The 15,432-nt window shown below is 48.5% G+C and overlaps 1 pseudogene; it reads right to left on the bottom strand.

Annotated features, from left to right (window-relative positions):
• Positions 1 to 1,013: 1,013 nt before the first annotated feature.
• LOC136335713 (nucleolar protein 11-like) lies at positions 1,014 to 3,498 on the bottom strand (annotated as a pseudogene).
• Between the last annotated feature and the right edge of the window lie 11,934 nt (positions 3,499 to 15,432).

The following is a 15,432-nucleotide window of genomic DNA, read 5'->3' as shown; positions in this document are numbered from 1 at the left end:
AGTCGCATCCTGGAGATTGGGGTGAATGCGTTCTGGTCACACAGTTATTGAGTGGTGAAATTAAGGCTTCAACCTGGAATTTTAAGGCTCTCAAAATAATGCATTCTTCTACCCTAGTTCTACCTTATCTCCTGTAGGATGCTGGGAAGTGTGGCCCGTGTGTGTGACCCCAGCCCTGATGGTGTGGGATTGGTAGTTTCCTCACAGTGGTGAGGGCTGGAGTTGGAACCTAGCTAGCATGAGGCTGTGCAGCGTAGGGATACCTCAGGATGTGCCAGGCTTCAAATCACTCAGCTGGAAGTGGTTTGGACAATAATGGCCGTTACTATTTTATAGAAGTCAGCCCTGTGGGTAGTTCATTCAATGGCTTAGTACAGTATTGTTGGCAAATCCAGTTTCTGTCCCCCTGTCGGCACTTTTTTGCCATTTGTAGCAGGTGGCTCTTATCTTCAGTGATGCCTTTCGTGGTCTTAAGATATACAGAAAGAGGAGATGGGAGCCTAGCCTGCTACCTGTCCCATTTTGTGGGCACTTTCCCAGGAGCCCCTGCTGACTTCCCCTTGAATTTCATTGGTCAGAACTATATTACATATCCTTTTCTAAGCCAATCATTGCCAAGGAAGATGAAATGACCAGGACTGGCTCAGCCCTTTGGTTCTCATAATACAGTCCACAGATCAGTATCATCAGCATCACCTGGGAACTTGTTATAACTATAAATTAAAGTCTTGGGCCCCACCTTAGACCTACTGAATCAGAAACTCTGGGGTAGAACCCACGATCTATTTAAAAAAAAATTTTTTTAAAGTATCACACATAAATTTACTTAAAATTAGCCCTGTTACATATTTTTGAAAAGTTTCAAAACCTTTCCCTACCAACGTCCACTAACTAGAATAGGTTCATATGGAACCTGCGGTTTAACCTAGAGCATCAACTATGTGATGGGCGAGGCACTCCCTGACACATTTCAATTGTCATTGAGAGGCAGTGCCTGGATGAGGAGGAACAATTCACTTTTTAAAAGAGCTTCCTAAAACGTCTATGAAAGAGAACCGGTAATATTGGAAGAGTCAAAGCACCTCAGTTGAATATAATTCTTTATTCTTTTTTTCTTGGTTTAATTTCTGTAGCTCACGGAAACTTACTTCAGTCGTGTTGCGCTTGGAACAAGTGCGTGTCTGAGATTTCACAAACTCGAAAGACTTACCAGTAGCCTTTCTGCTTTTGGTATCATTACCGTCGCAGTGAAACGAGCGTCTAAAGGAGGCCTGTCTAATTCATAATTGTATTCAGGGGTGGAGGGTGTATTCCAGGCAGAGTCACAGTAGCACGTTCAACTTCAAATAGAGAAAATACAGGGTCCGGAGAACTAGAGGGATATGTTGTGCTGGGATGTCTTTCAAGTGAGGCAGGAGAAACTTTTCTCTCTTGCCGAACAAAGAATTGCACTTAGCAGAGCTGCTGTTATTGGTATTACAGGGCAGGAAGTAGTCGCCTCTTTTGTGTCCCGAGGCTTTTCATTTCACTCTTTATCACAGTTATCTTCCTTGGGATTGAAGCCATTTTGAAGAATTTCAGTTTGCTCTTCCATTTTCTCATCTTGTACAGCATCACTGCAGTCAGAAACTGACTCCATATTGACATCTATTTCTTGGAGACTGTCATCACCAATGCTCAAGAAAAATTTTAGGCAAAGCACAGGTGACTGCTTCGGGAATGTCAGGGAGCTGCTGTAGACAGAGCTGTAACATCTGTCTATCTGTCTTTTCTAAGGCAACCTCCATTAAGCCGGGGCCCAAGTGATAGAAGGTACATGCGTTTGGATACGCTGCATCAGAGAGTTCCGGGGAGAAAAGGATGGTGCTGTTATACATCTACCCAGAAGGCCTGTTGCCATGTCCCCAATAATCGTGGGAGAGCCAGGTGTTCGTTCAATGGCCAGAAATGTATGTAGTTCTACTTCAGTATGTTTTTCTGAATCTTTCTCTCTCTCTCCTTCCTCTCTTTTTCTCTTTTAAATCTTTCTTTGTGGTTGATAAAAGTTATTCGGATGCTGGAACCTCTGGCCGGATACCTGTTTAAATTTTTCTTCTCCTTGTAATTCTCTTTGATGGCTCCGAGTTCTGGGATCCAAGTCCATGTTCCTGGGAGGTTTCCCAGTTTACAAAATGAGGCTCAGCGTGAGCGCCTGGATCTTGATGGTGCCTGAGTTTTCCAAGAGCACCTGCTCATGAGGATGCTTCGCACTTGTATGGAGTCACAGTGAGAACTTTTCCATGGCACATAGACACATTTCCCCATAATACCAGGGTTGACCACTGGTCCCTTGTAGTAATTCTTTTGAAATCTGTAGTGTTTGAAATTTCGTGTTCCACGTGGAGGGGCATTCCTCAGAAGCTGATGGAGGTGGTCCCAGGACCGCTACATCATCTTGATCCAGGACGGTGAGAGCCACTCCATTTCATGCATTTCCGGACACTACAGTCTTGAGTAAAGTGATCTAAGTGCTCTCTGATTTTGATGTTTTTCTGGGTCACTTGGACGGTTTGGTATCGAGGTTCCATGTAGACATCCGTCGGAGCTTGATGACAGCAGAGAGGTGAATATCCGATGTGCAGGTGCAGTAAACCTCCATCTAACAGATTTTTCTTCTCATCCAAGGAGGACTGTGGATTTGTTTAAGATGCATGAGTTAAACATTTGTGCATAAGCGAAGTAATCTCCATACCTTTCAGTAATAAAGGTTAAAACAGGATGCCTAAATACCACAAAAAAACTCTGTCCATTTAATCACTTCTTTTTGTTTTGTTTTGTTTTTCATTTTTCCGAAGCTGGAAACGGGGAGACAGTCAGACAGACTCCCGCATGTGCCCGACCACGATCCACCCGGCATGCCCACCAGGGGCGACGCTCTGTCCACCCGGGGGCGATGCTCTCCCATCTGGGGTGTCGCTCTGCCGCGACCAGAGCCACTCTAGCGCCTGGGGCAGAGGCCAAGGAGCCATCCCCAGCGCCCGGGCCATCTTTGCTCCAATGGAGCCTTGGCTGCGGGAGGGGAAGAGAGAGACAGAGAGGAAGGAGAGGGGGAGGGGTGGAGAAGCAAATGGGCGCTTCTCCTATGTGCCCTGGCCGGGAATCGAACCTGGGACTCCTACACTCCAGGCCGACGCTCTACCGCTAAGCCAACCGGCCAGGGCCTTAATCACTTCTTTATCGAAGAGAACAGTTTCAGTTTTCTGCCGGGCTCTGCAGGCAAGAACCCCAAACCACGGACCATGGGTGCTGTCCCTTGTCTGGAATGTGTCCCGTGTACCTCAGCCGACAGTGTCGCTTAAAGTGTTGTACTTTACTCAGGCTTACATCCTCATTATTCCATCATCTCCGAACCTTGTTATCATGCACAGCAGTGCACTCTCCAGTCTGAAAGTTGCTCGCAGCTGGACATGTTATCATTTGACCTTGTTTCACTGACCAGATCCCCAAGGGTTTCTGATTAGACACCTAGTAAAATTAAGATAACACGCAATATTAAACAAAGTTAATTTCTGACTTTTTAAAAAGAATTTACAATTAAAATGATAGTATTCAACAAATTTTCTGAATTAAAGTCACAAATACATAGTCACAAAAAGACAAATACTGTACGACTGACTTAGAGGGTACTGCAGATCACATGAATTTCTCCTCCTGGGCTGCCGTCATGGGCGAACTAGCGGACCACGCATCCTTCCTGGCTGGCTCCGGGCTTTCTCTCCCCTCATTGAATGAGGCTTCCAGGTGATTCTGATGGACACTAGACCAGGATCTTTACCTGTAAAGAGCCGGATAGTAAATATTGTAGCCTGGTAGCCATGCAGTCTCTGTAGCAACTACTTAGTTCTGCTATTGTAGTGTGGAAGCAGTCATAGGCATATATGTAAATGGGTGGGCTTGTTTATAAAGAGAGAGTTGAAATTCATATAATATATATATTTATATATTTTGGACAGAGAAAGAGGCAAGCAGGAAGGGAAAGCGATGAGAAGCATCAGTTTTTTGTTGCGGCACCTTAGTTGTTCATTAACTACTTTCTCTTATGTGCCTTCACTGGGGGCTCCAGTAAAGCCAGTTACCCCTTGCTCAAGCCAGTGACCTTGGGCTACAGGCCAGTGACCTTTGGCTCAAGCCAGTGACCACTGGGTCATATACCATGGTTTGCCAATCCTGGCTAAGACTGATCAAGATTTGCCCCTAAAACTGTGCTCTTGAAACAGAAAAGCCCCAATTCCTTTAAAAAAATTGAAACCTGGTTTACAAGGAAGAAGGGCACATTGATGTTGCATATTCACCAACAGTGTTTGTGACAGCAAGCCCCCAGATTTTGGTCAGCAGAACCATTCTCACCAAGAATCAATGGGCTCAATGTCTTGCTTTTAGAGTTTAGACTCAAGTTTTATTTCTTAGACAGCTTTTCCATCTTTCCACAAAAAGACAGTCTCCATTGTCCTGAAAAGATTTGACATAATTCGTTCTCATGCCTGAAACTCCAGCTAATACTCCCAGGTGGCCTCAGAGCCTGGGAAGGTAACAGTACATATATCCAGGACACTATTTCAAGCTTCCTGTGCATTCTTTGTGACCCTTTAAGATGGAGTTCCCTACTGCTGTTTTATAGATGGGACAGCTGAGCAATGGGGCATCAGAAAGGTTAGGGACCCAGTGTCGGGAGCTACAGTGTCACTTCCCAGTTCTGTGATTTTTCCGCCAGCTCTCTGGGCGGACCCTCCCCTCTTATAGTCTGGCTGTGGCCCTCCCTCTTTCCTTAGTAAGAGACAATAATAAAAGTATTGATAATGACAACAGCAATGAAAAAGAGCTACCATGTGAATGAGTGGTTACTATCTTCCAGACACCATCCTAAGCACTTTTTTTTTTATTGGTTTTAATTTATTGTGTTTACATAGATTCTAGTGTTGCCCTGAATGCCTCTCTCCTCCCCCGTATTCCCTTCAACATCTTCCTTGCCCCCCTCCCTACAGCGTCCTCCCCACTTCCCTTCAGGTTTATCCCATCCTATCATCCCCTTTCCCTCCGTTCTCTTTTCCTCTGGTCCCTTTGATCTCTCTTCTGTCTCAATTCTGTTCCTCAGTTTACGTTGTTCATTGGATTCCTCAGATGAGTGAGGTCATATGATATTTTTCTTTCTTTGCCTGGCTTATTTCACTTAACATAATAGCTTCCAGGTCCATCCATGTTGTTGCAAAAGGTAAGATTTCCTTCTTTTTCATGGCCCCATGGTATTCCATTGTATTGAATATATATGTACCACCGCTTTTTAATCCACTCGTCCACTGACGGACACTTGGGCTGTTTCCAGATCTTCGCTATTGTGAACAATGCTGCCATAAACATGGGGGTGCATTTCTCCTTTTGAAACAGTGCTGTGGTGTTCTAAGCACTTTATATACAGCATTTTCCTGAAGCGAAAAAACTGAGGCACCGAAAGGTGACGTATCCCAAAGTTCCCACGAGTGAGAACCCAGGCCGTTGTGCCCGGAGCCCAAGCTTGGTTAGTTAGTAGGAGGAGACCCAATACTAAAAGAGACTTGGAGAACTGCAGGATGGTGGGGGTAGAGAGTGACGTTCCCCTCCCAGGGGACTCCTCCAAGTTCCCAGCTTCCTCGGGTTTCAGGAAAACCGGAGCCGACATTGGTCCAACACAGCCCGTGTTCCCCCCTTGTTGGGGACTGAAATATGTATATAAACAGGGTGTTTTTATATCTAGGGGACAGGTGCTGGGCCTAACCACCCATCTCACCTGCCCAGTTAACAAAGAGCTATGCCTGATTATTGCTTATCTCACCCATGTTCTCCGGAAGAGGCTGGAAGCTAGTTTCTTATTGGTGTAAAGTTAGATCTAAATGGTATGGTGAGGGTTGTCTTTGAGTTGTCTTGGAAACAATTGAATTGCTAATGGACCATGTTTTTTCCCCCTGAATAAAGACGGATGAGCTTCTGGGGGCTGCCATTGCATCGGCTTAGGAGCAGTAGAGACTGTTTGCTGTGTGGTCCTCCCGAACCCATCTTTATGTATTTATATATATCTTTAATTCTCTATCATTTATTTAATTCCATACCTTTTCCCATTTGAGGACCCCGTAATAGACTTGTCGTGGCTGGACCCTGACACCCCCTTGCAAGAGGGGGCGGACTGATGGATGGTGGTCGAGTTTGGTCACCTCTTCATCCCTGAGGTCATGGAAACAGGGGGACCCAACAAAGAAACACATCTCTGAATCCACCCATTGTTAAATGGACTAACCACCAAGGTGGAAACACAATAATTTATATTTCCCTGCCCTTCGCTCTTCTCTCTGCTCTGTGTAGATAGTTGCTGGTGCTTCAGGGCAAAGATAATGAAAGTTCTTTCCAGTGTCAGACTCCCTTTTCCAGGAGACAGAGCCGCAGCATCAGCCAGAGCAGGAGATGTGGGCTCTGGGAGTCTGGATCGGAGGGCCAGGGTGTGCGCACAAGTCCGGTTTTCCTGGAACAGGCTGGACTTGTCGTGATGGGTAATTATCTTATAATTGACATTTTAGCCCCCGCCAGCTTCTTCACGGGGTGTCAGGTTCTGAGCAGAAGCAACAGTCTGGAATGGCTAGGCAATACCGGCTTGCTTTCCCTAGATGTCAGTTTTTGCAGGAAAGAAAGCCCTTGCTGGGCTGGCAGTACAGCCAAATATGCGCCATACCCTCACAAACAGGGATTATTGTCTCCATTATGCAGTTGCCATTGAGGTTCAGAGAGGTTAAGCGGCTTGCCCAGGATTCCACAGACTAAATAAAGAGCAGGATTTGAACCTAGGACTGTCTGTTAACCCCCACCGCTCCACAAACCTGTAGTCTCCCAGTCTCCAGGGCTGTCAGCTCCCAAGCCCACACTTTGTTCCCTGTGCCGCGCTCTGGCGGTGACCTGGACCCCTTCTCCAAAGTCCTGGCTACTGCCGGAGAGGCAATGTTTGAGCCCTGCCCCAATTCATATATTGAAATCTTAACCCCCGATGTGAGGGTATTTGGCGGTGCAGTCTTTGAGAGGTGATTAGGCCACGAGGGTGGAATTGGTCTAAACACCCATGTCCAAGCTCAGGATTCTCAGAACAACGCTAGCCGAAGATACACAGTAAATCCTGGTTGTGAGGAGATGGGCACAGCCAGCGTCTGAGTTACCTTCATCCTCAGCCTTTGACCCTGCCGTCCTCGTATGAACAGAATCACTTGTACCTGACCGACGTACTGGCATGGTATGTGCTCAAAAAGAAAGGAAACTGAAGACAGAGCTAGTCTGGAAACCAGAGCCTCTCTTTAGCCTAGGCTCTGAGAAACGTCAAGCAAATTGTTGAGTTAAATAACGTGGTGGAGGAGTTAGCTGATGGTATGTTGGTAATCATGCTGCAATATGTCAGTGTATCAAATCAACACATGTATACCTTAAACTTACATAGTGTTTTATGCCAATTATATCTCAGTTACAAAAAATTACATTTGACTAGGGGGGAAAAAGTTAAATAAGATGACATGGGAGGCAAGTGTGGGGTTCCACTAAGAAATATATGTGTCCTGGCACATATACTTCCCCACCTTGTAAGTTTCCATCCACTAAGTAAAACGGTCCCAGCTCCATGGCTGCAAAAGGTGGCTTTTGTTTTGATGTGAACTACTCTTAAAAAGATCCATGGCAAATCCAGGAAGATGAAGGGCAGGTCAAGGACCTCATTTTCTTGAAACGGGTTCCCAAACACAAAAACACAAAACATATGAGTGACAATGAGCATATTTTCACATCGGCCCCCTCAACCCTCCTTTCTCGTGAACGCCCTTTCCTTGGCCTCTTGACCGTGGATGGGAGAGAACTGGCTTGTGGCTCTCAGGGCCCCATCCCAGCCTCTTCCCTGTGTTCTGGGACATCTGAAGGCTGGTGCCTGTCATGTGGTCAGCTGTCTGGGAAGCTGTTTGCTCTCCTGAGGGTCTGATTTGTGGAACAAGCTGAAATTAGACAGGGCCCTTGGGGGTCCATGTGGGTGGGGTTCTGGCTCCCTGTGCTGCTGGCAGTGCCATCTGGGTTGTCCTGGAGGGGCGAAGGGGCGTGGCCCCCGCATTGATAATGTTGAGAGATGAGCTGGCAGAGGACTGGGAGGTTGTCGGGCCGGTTGTTGTTGGAGACAAGAACAGGTGCAGAGGGTGCTGGGGAGGCGTAGCCAGCTGTTCCCAGGGCTCTTGGCAACAGTCGATAGTCTGTTCCCAGACAGCGTCTGTCTGATCCCTCCTCCTCTTCCCTCACCATCCCCTCGCTGCCCCTCTGTGGCCTGAGACTTTCCCGCCAGGCTACCGTAAGGACATGGTGTTGAACAAAGTCTAGATCAGCTCTGTGAACCGTCCTGGGTATCAGTTTGAGAATGAAAGCAGCTTGTCTTAGTCTGCCCAGGCTGCCATAACAAAACTTGATTTCTCATAGTTCTGGAGGCTGGAAGTCCAAGACCAAGGTGCCAGCCGAGTTCATTTCTGGTGAGGACTCTTCCTGGCTTGCGAATGGACACCTTCTTACTGTGACCTTACATTGCTGAGAGATCTCTCTCCCTGTCTATCCTCTTATAAGGTCATTCATCTCATGAGGCCCTGTCCTTATGACCTCATTTAACCCTAATCTCCAACAGCCCCATTTGCAAATACCATTACATGCAGGGGTAGTCAAACTTTTTATAAAACCGCCCACTTTTGCAGTGCTGGTCAACTTGGTCCCTACTGCCCACTAGTGGGCTTTCCAGCTTTCATGGTGGGCCAATCGCTGTGCCATTTGGTTGCTCTGCTACCGCCCACCATGAAAGCTGAAACGCCCACTAGTGGGAGGTAGGGACCAGGTTGACCAACACTGCAAAAGTGGGCGGGTTTTATAAAAAGTTTGACTACCCCTGCAGGGGTTAGGGCTTCAACATATGAATTCTGGGGAAATGGCACATTCAGTTCATAACACAGATCCTTAACTCATCCCTGTGCCACATGCAAGGAGTTGCCAGTCTTGCCTGGAAGCCTACCGCCTTGATAAGATCTGAGGTGACCTTTCCAAAATGGAGACCCAGAAATTGTAGGTCCTGCCGAGGTTATTTTAGACAACCGCAAGACCTCAGACTGTTGACATCAGAGGCCAGGGTCAGGGAGGGATGCAGGAACATGCAAGGCCATTGTGGGAAGGTTGGAATCCAGTGGAGCCTTGCGGAATGAGAGGGCCTGGAGGTATGAGGAAGGGGTGTTGTGGGCAGGGCGTGCCCAGGGAAAGGCCCGCTTGGCAGTGGAGGAGGGGCTGTAAAAGCTGGGGTGCAATCAAACAGAGGCCCACTGTGCAGGGATCTGAATGCTTTCCTCTACCCGGCTCGTCCTTCCTGCTGAGCACAGTGAAGTCCACATACTTGCTCTTGATCCTGGCAGGCCTTGGGTGCGGTCAAGAGCGGAGGAGTGAAAGCTGGAGGCCAGGGTTTGAATCCTGGCTCTCCCTCTTTTTCAGCCATGTTCTCTGGGGGCAAACCACTGAGTTATCAGAGCGTCAGGTTCCTCATTAGGAAAATGGGGGAAGTGACCCTTATGCCTCATGTGGCTCTCTGGAGGGTGTTAGGTGATGATGGATGAGAAAGTGTCTGGTAATCAGTAAAGACATTCAGCCACACCTTCTGAGCATCTGTCTTGTGTCCCAGTACCAATTGCTGGGGTCCACAGAAGAGGTTTAGGTGGGTGGTGGATGAATGGGCTGGTGGGCTCATAGCTGGAGCCTTAGGCTTCCGTTGCCACTCATTGGCCCTGGCCTGGCCAAGTCATTCTGTGGTCCATTTGCCTCTCTGAGGAACCTGCTGATGCCTGCATAGTTGGAGCTATTTTTGTGAGTGCTGCACCTTCTCTGTGAAGCCATAGGAGGCTTAGCTGGCTCCGCCCTCCTTCAGGCTGCCCCATTGGTGTGGGAGAGTGAGGCTTTATTGGCAGTCCCACAAGTCTATCTGTCCATCCCATCCATCCATCCATCCACCCATCCATCCACCCACCCATCCATCCATCCATCCACCCACCCATCCATCCATCCACCCATCCATCCATCCATCCACTCATCCATCCATCCATCCATCCATCCATCCATCCATCCATCCACCCATCCATCCACCCATCCATCCACCCATCCATCCACCCATCCATCCACCCATCCACCCATCCATCCATCCATCCATCCACTCATCCATCCATCCTTCCATCCTTAGATTTAGGGAATTTCAGGTTGAAAAGGATTCCCTTTACTGCAAGCAGGGAGATGGGAGATGGAACCTGAAAAGGGGAATATATGATATCTCAGCATAAATAACTGAGCCCCGTTCCCCGGGCAGGTCCTGTGCTAGGGATTCAGGGTTGGATCAGATTTGTGTCTGTCTCACGTGGGGCAGGCCTGATCCGACTTCACCCGAGCCTCCTGAACTCCTGAGCTATCTTCCCCACCGCTGCACCAGTGCCCCACCTCAGCTCACCACCAGCAGAGAGGTTAGCCATGGCACTGCCACTGCATTCCGAGGGAGGGCCCCCTCCGGCCTTCCGCCAGCCATGGGGCTCCAGCTGCCAGCCAGTGAGTGAACAGCTCCAAAGCACCTGAGAGCCTGACTTCCGGGTCCACTCTTGGTGTCAACTCTCCTGTCCCTTGGAGACGACTCACAGATGGCGATGTGCCATCAGGAAGTTTCCTGGCTGGGGAGCCACACTGGATGGAGGGAGAGAAGCAGGACTAGGAAACAGAGCAGACGGGCTGTGATCAGGTGGTACCTGAGACCTCAGCTAATCCCACTAGGACCTCTGGAGCTGGGGAAGGCCTTCAACCATGTGCGCAACACTGACTACTGATAAGGTGTGACTGCTCCCTGGGAGGGGGGGGTGACCCTGGGTGGGACAGCTCCCTTTGGCCAAGGCGGATTTCTGGGGAGGACTCAGTAGTAAGCCTTAAGGAACCAGCACCCCTGGGAGCTGGGGAGTGATCTGTGCAGCACCACGAGCTGACCACGACATCCACCGCCCCTTAAAGTCACTGTCGTTACTGTAGAATGAACTACCGGTGGGTCTCCAGACTCCTGCGTGCCCAGAACCCTCCCTCTTCCTGCAACAATCCCACCCTCCACATAGCTTTGGTGGCAGCTGCTATGTTCTTCCATGTTGACTCCATGGCCAATGTTGACTCTCTCAGGGGAGGGCAGCTGGGATACTTGTCTTTATGGCTACAGGTGATTGGCCAGTTATAGGCACCTGCCCTAACCTGGTGCAAACAATTCTCCCAGGGCAGTGAGGATGTTTCTGTATGGAACAGAGAATGTTAATCAGCATTTCCCTGAGGATGGCAGGCCCACTGTGATTCTAGGGATCTTTGGTGCTTAAACAGAAGGCCAGTCTGTAGCAGTAGAGGCGACTCTGATCCACAGAGGCAAGCAGAGATGGAAGGCAGGGACGCCTGAGCCCTGCTGAGCTCTAGGGCCCTGGTTTCAGCTGGTCCTGAAGTTCACCCTCTTCCCTACCTTTCCCATGGTTTGGTTTTAATCCTTCTAACTATCGTTTTAATAAACCTGCCTTTTTGTTTAAGTCAGTTTGAATTGGGTTCATCCTTTGGTCAACTGCATAAGGTTCCCACTTAATGCACCCCTCTAGGGCAGCTCTAGAGGTCACAAGCCGGGGGCCCAATTATATTTTTCTGGGTTGGTATGGTGTTTAAAAAGTTCAGTTTCTCCTGACCAGGCGGTGGCGCAGTGGAGAGGAGCATCGGATTGGATGCGGAGGATCCAGGTTCGAGACCCCGAGGTCCCTGGCTTGAGTGCGGGCTCATCTGGTTTGAGCAAGGCTCACTAGCTTGGACCCAAGGTTGCTGGCTCAAGGAAGGGGTTACTTGGTCTGCTGCAGCCCCACGGTCAAGGCACATATGAGAAAGCAATCAATGAACAACTAAGGTGTCACAACAAAAAACTAATGATTGATGCTTCTCATTTCTCTCCATTCCTGTCTGTCCCTGTCTATCTCTCTCTCTCTCTGTCTCTGGAAAAAAAACATACTCCAGTTTCAGCAGTCCATTGAGCTGCACAGAGACACTGCTGGGACCAGTGTGAGCCGGCAGGCACTGGGCGGCTCCGTGCTCGCTGAGGACGGTAATTAAACAGGGCAGAGGACATCCCGAGGGCCCGAGAGCCAGAACGTCATCGTGTGTTTTCTTTGTGCAAACCTGGTGGGCGGGGCCCAAGAAGAAGCACTCAGATGCTTCTGTCCTCTTCTCAGGGTGTCCCGAGCGCTCAGAGAGCCGGGAAACCACATCTGCTGAGGACAGAGGACAATCTAAAGACATGGTAAGGGTGGACAAGGACCGTTAGGAAAGAGAAATGAAAACTTACATCCCTCCTAAAGGGGAAAGAAGAAAGAAGTGCAAGGATCCCAGTGCACTTAAGGGGCCTCCTTCGGCCCTTCTCCTGTTTTGTGCTGCGTGTCACCCAAGATCAAAGGGGAGCAGCGGCCTGTCCCTGGGTGATGCTGCAGAGAGCTGGGGGAGGGGCGGAGTCACTCACACATCGCAGTGACCGTGACAGTGACCGCAGCAGCACAGAGAGAAGGCTGCGGAGCTGAAGGGAAATGCGGAAGGGCCAGTGCTGCCCACCGAGCTAAAGGAGAGCCCATTGCGGCAGGAAAGGGCGTCACCGAGGCCGAAAACAAGAAAAAAAAAAAAAAAAAAGAAAAGAAGGAAGACGAGGCAGATAAAGAGGATGAAGAAGATGATGATGAAGAAGTAGATTCTGCTGCAGTTTTTTTTCCTTGTCTCTAAAGCATTTAACCTGCCTTACACAACTCATTCCTTTTATTTTATTTTATATTTTGAGAGAGAGACAAAAACAACGAGCTGCTCCTGTATGTGCCCTGACCCGGGAACTGAATTGGCGACCTCCAGGACAAGGCTCCAACCAACCAAGCTATCTGGCCAGGGCTTGATTTTGTATTTTTTTTTTCCTTTTTTTTTTTTTTTTTTAATTTTTATTCTTTTACAGAGACAGAGAGAGAGTCAGAGAGAGGGATAGACAGGGACAGACAGACAGGAACGTAGAGATGAGAAGCATCAATCATTAGTTTTTCGTTGCACATTGCAACACCTTAATTGTTCATTGATTGCCTTCTCATACGTGCCTTGACCACGGGCCTTCAGCAGACCGAGTAACCCCTTGCTCGAGCCAGCGACCTTGGGCTCAAGCTGGTGAGCTTTTGCTCAAACCAGGTGAGCCCTTGTTCAAGCTGACGACCTCGGGGTCTCGAACCTGGGTCTTCCGCATCCCAGTCCAACGCTCTATTCACTGCGCCACCGCCCAGCCAGGCTTTTTTTTTCCTTTTTAAGGAGAGAAAGGGAGAGGGAAGGGAGGGGAAAGGGAAGCATTAATTTTTTTGTTCCACTCAGTTGTGCATTCATTGGTTGCTTCCCATGTGTGCCCTGACCAGGGATTGAACCTGCAACCTTGTCATTTTGGGACGACGCTCTTAACCAGCTGAGCTAACCGGCCAGGGCCCACAACTCATTCTTTTTAAATAAAAAAACTGAAATGAAAGGCTGTATAAGATTTGTTGTTAAACTGTGCAGTGCCTTTTTTTGGTATACTCACCACACTACCGAATGTGTCTTCGGCTAGCCCTGTCCCGGTGGGTGGTGTTCTCAGTAGCCACTAACCTCTCCCGGTACAGGGTGGGGGTTGTGCATTGACATGGACATTTAAAGCAGGTTCCCGTTGGTGCGCAGCACAGATTAGCTACACATGTGGATGGTAGTGTTTCCTCTTCGTCGTCTCTGATGGAGCTTATGCAAAATGATTATTGTTCTGTTAACGGAATACCACTCTGTGATTGCACTAAATAAATAAATAAAGCTGTTTTATTGACATTCTAAATGCTTCTAAGTAAATATAATTTTCTTCATGAAAAATAATCTAGTTGCGATCATTTAATAATGGGGAGATTTACGTAGCACCTGGCCTTTTGCTTCTCTCAGTGTATTGGAAGGCCTGGCGGCACTGGGCCCGTGTGTCCCCACGTGGGCGTAGTTGGTGGCATCAGATAAGAAGCAGGCGGCTCACCTTTCTGTGGGGCATGCACTCCAGTTTGCTGCTGACCCCACCATTCTCTTTTGCTTTTCATCTCTTCCCCTTTCTTCATTTCCGTCACCTGCCCGTGCTCTGCAGGCATCTTGGTGTGTGGTTCCTGTTTTATACAGACCCCTGAATGGAATGGCCTTTTCTGACCCTGTCAAACCTCAGGTTCCCCGAGGGGGCCCCCAGCAGGTACTGCCCACCGTAGAGGGAACCAAGGAAGTGGAGGCGAGAGCTCTAGGAAAGCCGAAGGCTCTCTGAAATCACACAGAGTTATACCAGCGTGAGTTCTCATTCTCATTATTAATAACAACTGAAGAGCAGGAGACAAGGAAATTAGACCCCATTGCAGGTCCCCCGAGCCCAGAGAGGTATTTGCACCATCACGATGGCATTTATCATTGACATTGGCAGCTATTATTAAACTATGTCAACTTGCAAATGCAGAATGTTTACCAAATGAACTTAAATGAACTGGCAGAAATAATATCGAGGCACTGTCTACCTTTAACTCTTCTTTCTCTAAATTGTTATGGCCTTTCTCCACGGCCTAGAGTTAATGAAGAAGGAAAGAAATGAGCCCTCTGGCTGTTGAAGGTATTACTTGTTGCTCCGGCTGATGCCCTCTTTGTCTCATTGTCCGTCCCCCCCACCCCCCTCCACGGCTGATGTACAGTCTTGGACCTGGGAGACTGTACATTGTTGGCCAATGCTTCTCCATGGGCACATTTTTAAAAAAGAGGGTGACGTTCCTCTCTCTTTGTGTCTGTCTCTTCCCCGAATTGAAGATATTGACTACAGTGCACCATTTGAAGCTCAAAGTGCAGACAGGTTTGCTAAGTGTTTTGCTGTGATCTGCTAGTGGGCTGCACCTTGAAGACATGGTGGTTTTATGTAATGGTGTCTGTGGCTGCCTTCGCATTCCTGACTCCCACGTCGCTGTGCTTTTGCTTGATGCACATCCGGGACCTGCTGTAAGCCGGCCCACCTCTTTCAGGGACTTCTTCTGCCTGAGATCTCCCCCCTGCTGTACTCACCGGGGCGTCACGTGGGTTCACGGCTCTGTGCTCTTCTCCTGTCTAAAATGTTCTTTCCTGCTGTGACTTGCTGTAGACATCTTCTTCTCTTCCCAGACTTTCTTTGATGATTTAGAAGTTTGCAGGACCTGAATCTTGTAATTTTCAAAATTATCTTCTAGTGCCCAGGACCCCAGATGGAGCAGCATAGCTTGGGGGAAGGAGAATGGCCTTTGGGGAGAGAATCATGTGGGTTTGAGT

This window comes from Saccopteryx bilineata, chromosome 4 (genome assembly GCF_036850765.1).
Source record: "Saccopteryx bilineata isolate mSacBil1 chromosome 4, mSacBil1_pri_phased_curated, whole genome shotgun sequence".
NCBI classification, from domain to species: Eukaryota; Metazoa; Chordata; class Mammalia; order Chiroptera; family Emballonuridae; genus Saccopteryx; species Saccopteryx bilineata.
Note: the sequence above shows the minus strand (reverse complement) of the source record. Positions and strands in the feature narration are given on the sequence as shown.